The sequence below is a fragment of the Rousettus aegyptiacus genome, unplaced genomic scaffold (assembly GCF_014176215.1).
Source record: "Rousettus aegyptiacus isolate mRouAeg1 unplaced genomic scaffold, mRouAeg1.p scaffold_m13_p_7, whole genome shotgun sequence".
Taxonomy (NCBI): Eukaryota; Metazoa; Chordata; class Mammalia; order Chiroptera; family Pteropodidae; genus Rousettus; species Rousettus aegyptiacus.
The window spans coordinates 33,718,405-33,724,570 of NW_023416310.1; positions in this window are offsets into that span (position 1 = coordinate 33,718,405).

Below are 6,166 nucleotides of genomic sequence, written 5' to 3' on the forward strand. Positions count from 1 at the left end.
TTCTCTACTTAGTACAGTAGTCAGTGGATGAACCCTTTGTTAGAAAGTAAACCCTCAAGTCTGTGCCACAATCCAGTTTGGAATATGAATTTATATGCAGGACATCTCACAGAACACACAATTAACATAAGAATTAATCCTACTGGTGATAACTCCAAGGTGCCTGACAAAAGCAAATGCAAAACTCCCCTGGAGAGAGATTTCCACAATCCACAGAAAGGTCAGTCCCTAATATAGATAAGGTCACAAACAAAAATTACAACTCAAACAGGGAAGAAAATCAAACTGAGCAAGAGTTTGCAATATAACAAAGAGAATTACTCGAACTTCAATAATACAAACACTCACAATGTGAAGAAACTTGTCTTTTTTCCACTCTGGAAAATTCTATTCATTGCCTGTTATTTCCATCCCCTCCATTCTCTCTGTTCTCTCCTTCTGGAACAGCTACTAGACGAGTGATGGAACACTTGGATTTATCTTCCCTGCCTCTCAGCTTTTCTTTCATTATCCTCCTCATGGTAACTTACCACTAAGTAATGTAAGAGTCCTTTGACACTAAGTTTCTACTACTTTGTTTTTTAGCTATGTTCATTGTTATCTCAGATCATCTATTAAAATTTTTTTAATTTTAATATATTTTTAATATCCAACACCTATACATTTCCTTAATACACAAGATTCTTTCTAGAGTATAGATATGATAGCCTCTCTTATCAGTCTTAAAATATTGTAATTATGCTTAAAGTCTTGTTTCCTCTCTTAACTCTGTTGATTTTTATTTAGCATGATGCCTCACTTGCTTGGTATTGTACTTTTTAAAAAAAAAAATTTGGTGATTCTTGGTTGTATACTCTCTTCTTTGATTATGAGATTTTCAGATTTTCAGTATAATTTGTTTCTGTATATTAGAGCCTGACTTTGGGACATAGTTGGGATGTGCAGTCAGATAGGATCTGAGGATGATTTGTCTGATAGGCTCCTTGATCTTCTGGATGGTCAACAGCTGCTTAGGCACTGCCTTGTTGCTCTAGCCCCAGTGCATGATTCAATCATACCACAGTTGCCCATTGTTTAGCACAAGCAGAATGAGTGGGGATGACCGATTTGCTGCTCCACATGCAGTTCCCTAATTTTTCAAATTAATAAATACCCCAGGGGCTATTCTACTTTTTAATATCCAATGACTCTAAGCTTGTAGTTCTCTCAGACCTATCTCCACAGCAGTCACCTCTACACCTATGTGGGCTTTTGTTTCATTTATTTTTGTTCCTCCATACATTTATTCTCTGGTAATATCTTTCAGAATTGGTTTAAAATATATGTCTTTTGATAGTAAGTTTCCCTGTTTTCTAATGCTATTAAGTTATATTTCATTATCTTTGTCTACATGTATTTCCATGAGATTTAATGGGCAATGAGCAGATTTGTAAATCTGTCTGCCATTTTGAGTCAATCACTAATTTTCTTTTAAGTGAATCATTTGCAAAGTTACTACTTTAACCATTAGTAAATAACACATTCTCTGCAATAGACCTTATAGGTGACTGACAAACATCACTGAGAACTGAAACAGTCATTCTATCTTAGAGAATATGTTTAAGTGAGAGAGAGAGCCCAGTTAGTGGGCTCCTACCACAGGCTAGGGTGGAGGTTCTCAAACGTTTTCAAAACTGAGGACATCTTTTCTGTATTAAAAAAAATTTCATGGTCCCTCACAAAATAAAATAGAACTTCCAGTATCCATTGTTTGAGAAAACACATCGTAACAAAACACAATGATGATTTCCAAGTTCAAGCACTGCTTTTTAATTGCTAAGGGTGTGTCTCTCCACAATGAATTTCATAGTCTATTAAAGTTATAATGGCCTGCTAGTACAGATAGTGCTCTTAAATTTCATAAGACTATTTGAATGTTTCCAAGTAATTCCCTTATTGGGTGTTTTAATAGAAAAATAGCCTTTACCAGGATACAAGATTTTTTTTTTCAGCCTACCAAACCAAAAAAAAAAAAAATTATCATTCATATAATTTAAAATTTTGAGAACACCATAATGAATGTGCTAATGGTTTTCAGCCCTTAACACTGCTATTAATGATACCATAAATTTGTATAATGATTTAAGCTTTAAAGCATTTTCAAATCCATTATCTCATTTGATCTTTACAATAACCCTATGAAGCAGAGCAAATAATAATAATCCAATTTTTACAGCTAATAATAGGCTCAGAGAGCTTAAATGATTTCCCCAATTTTGTAGTTAGCAAGCAATAAAGCCAGGACAAGAACCTTAGTTTCTCAATGCCCAGTCCATTCATTTCCAAATGTCAACCCACAGGGCAATGCTGGCCAATTATAAATGAAAAAACAAGGCCGTGTAAGAAACATGAGATGCAAAGCAAATAATTTCAACATTTTTATTGAGAGACTGCCATTTTACTGCCTTTTGGGATTTAAGATGTTCTGTGTAAGACTGACCACTATGATGGACTAAGTTGTTGTGGAAAGCACCCATCATTCCTAACACAGATAAATGTTTGAAAAATATAACACAACATATGAAATACACAACTAAGTATGAGAACAAGAAATTGATATCCCCAGGTGCCAGAAATAAAGAGAACACCATAGTGGTAAGAGGTGAGGCTAAACAGGCAACTAGAGAAATGGAATCAGAAGTTGAACATAGGAGCAGAGATTTTAATACCTGAACTGGAGTGGGAGTTGAGGCCCCATGTGCAGTGGAGTTAGGGCTGAGCATATAGCCAGTATCCTAGAAGAGCTTTGTTGCTATAAAAATGACTCTATACTATCTCCTCCTATTATCCTGAGACTTAGGGGAGAAAGCAGACTGACTACCACCCAGATGATACACCTCCCAAATCGAGCTGCACAGGAGTGGGAGTCCAATCTGCATGCATGAGCAGTGCTGGTTCCCAAGCCAAGAAAGTGACAGAAAAACTGGTTTGAACCAGGGAAACCTAAAGGACCCTGGTAAAGACAAATATGACACTGCCCCATTCTTTATGATCCTGGATACGTGAGCCACCACTGAAAGAAATACCCATGATGAGATGCAAATAAACACACACACACACACACACACACACACACACACACACACACACGAAAGAAAATTTCCAGGGGAAGGAGTTAGCAGAATTCATCCCAAAATATTACAGACGATAGAGCAAATAGACTATAAAGTAAGTATGCTTTAAATGATTAAGACAGAAAAAGAATAAAAACTATATAGAGAAGCCAGAATACCATAAAAGTAGGTATATGGGGTGGGGGGAAGCTATTGAAATTCTAAAGATAAAAAGTATATTTTTCAAAAACTTAACTCAGACTATAGCTTAAGAGAAAATCAGTAAATTGGAAGATAGAGTTGAAGAAATATCACAGAATACAACAGAAAAAGATGAAAAGGAAATATTAAAAAGGAGAGACATAGAGAATAGAATGTTACCAAGAATTCCAGAAGGACATAATAGAGGGAATATAGGGGAGAGAAATTTAAAATAAAAATTTCTATGATAGGGACGACTACTTGTTACCAATAAAGAATCTGCCTCTCTGCCTTAACAGAATCACCCATTTTCTACTGATAATTTGGCTGCCCAGAATAAAACAATATTTCCTGCTTCCCCTGCAGCTGGGTGTACCGTATAACTATGTTCTGGGATATAACCAGAACAGCATGTGCAACTTCCAGAAATGTCCTTAAAGGGGAAAAGAAGGCTCTTCTCTGTATTTTTTCCTTCCAGTAACTGGAATACAGACGTTATGGTTTAAATTTGAGTATAGAACCTACTTGCTGAGAATGGTACAGCAATAAAATAGAAGAGTCCTTGAGCCCCTGATATAAAACACCACCTGGATGGCCTAATGTAGTTGAGAAAGAAATAAACATCTTGAATAAACCACTATGATTTAGAGATTGTTTGTGTGTGTGTGTGTGTTTATGTGTTTTACCACTTGCGGCAGAACCTAATCCTAAAGTACACAATGATTGAGAATTTTCTAGGACTAAAGATGTACATCTTCAATTTGAAGGAGCAAACTGAATTTTGAGCTAGAAAAATGAAATTAAATTCACACATGGACACATAATAGTAAAACCACAGAATATCAAATATAAAGACAAAAATCTTAAAAGCAAATCAGAGAGAAAAGAGATTCTTAGAAAGGAAAGAATCACAATGCCAGCAGGCTTCTCATCCACAATAGATATAAGATAGTGGAGTAATATCTTAGAAACACTGAAGGCAAAAATGGTCGATATAGACATTCATGTGAAACTGAATTATAATTCAAGAATGAGGACAAAATATGGACATTTTTCAAATATACACGGATTAACAATAATGGCAAGTGCTTACATAATACAACTTTAAAAAGCACTGTTCTAACTGCTTTATATATTTTAACTCAGTAACCCCAACAACCCTCTGAGATTGGTATTATTAATATTACCATTTTTAAGATGATGAAACTAAGATACAGGGAGGTTAAGTAATTTGCCCAAGGTCACACAGTAAGTGACAAAATTAGGATTCAAGAACAGGCATTCTGCTCCAGATTTCATGGTTTTAATCACTGTGCTACATTGTCTCCGTAACTAATAAAAGTTAGTTATTCACAGATTCTCATTAAAATAACTACTTAAAAATGTCATTTTAAAAATTGATAATGGACCTGGACAGAAATTGTAGGATATAAACAGAGAAAACAAGACAAATCAGGAAGTCATATTAAGTATTAAGCTATAAAAATGTTCTTTCATGAAAAAATTCTGATTTTAGATTTTAGGAATTTTCTTTTTTCCTTGTAGTGAGTGTCCCGATTTGGCAAAAGAAAATATTCGACAACTCTACATCAGTTCCCCCCAAAATTCTGGTAATTTTCCTGGTATATGAAGTCACAAAGTCTGGAAACTATTGGTTCAATCTATTGTTCAACAGAAGTTTTTGTTTTATGGGTTTTTTTTTTTGAAAAAACATATTTTCAAGTTTAATAACTAATATGCCAAACAAAAAATATACTTATTGGTAATATGATATTTTACGGGGTATTTGTAGCCATGATGTACAGGATGCATATAACCATTAGTGAGAATCACTGTTTCCCCAGAAACATGGCCCCAGCAAGGGCATGCTATAAATCAAAATGAAGAGAGGGAGGGAGGAAGGAGAAGAAAGAGAGAGAGACAAAGAGAGAGAACCTATCCACCACAGAAATTCACTGCTAACATGTTAAGATTTATGGAGAGAAGGCTTTTGGTCGATAAATTATATCAAGATGATCTGCAATATTTTAGCCAGGAAGGCAGAGCCCAGTGCTGTTATATGCCCACCAAAGTTGAAGATGGATAACCACACCGAACACCTCTGAAAGAGTGAATTTCTTCATCATAAATTTTCTTCAAATGACTATCAACTATCCTTTTTAATTCCATAGATTGAGAATGCCTAATGTTTTACTCTTAAGCAACCTTTTAAGTCACATGATTTCCTCATTTTCTAGTCAACTTTGCACTAGGAGAGAGCCCAGATATGTTCCCCAGAGTTCTTAGCTCTGTTTCACAATCATAAATGAGTTGTAGAAATGTATGATCTAACACAATTTTCATAGCCAGAATCTTAATTGTAGCTCTAAAAGAAATTAAGCTTCCAGATTAAGTTCTGTAAAAACAATTTCATGTTTTTAGGGGGCTTTTGCTTTTGTTTCTTTAAAGCTTCAGTACTTTTTTTTTCATTGTGGCGGCAGTTGGGGAAAGTGAGAGGGTGTTTTTAAGAGCCAGCTTACAAAAATCGGAATTCCCTAGAAAATCCCTTACATAGCCCATTATGTCCAGTATACAAAGTTTTGTACACAGTAATTCTTATACACTAAAAAATGTCACTGAGCTACAAGAACAAAAGGAAAATCCCTATCAGATGCTGCCTGCTTGCAGGATTTCCTTCATTCTGTTTTTGTATTAAGTTTTTACAACCCTAATACATGCTTGTGTAGTAAAGGATTAACCTAGCTCAAAGAAAGGTCCAGCCTTGGCTCTAGTTCCTGTAATGTAGCTTCTAAGACCTTGTAATATACTGTCTGATAAGAGTGTCTTGCTTACCTGGGGGCCCTGGGCCAGGCCAGATGGTTTATGCTAAAACG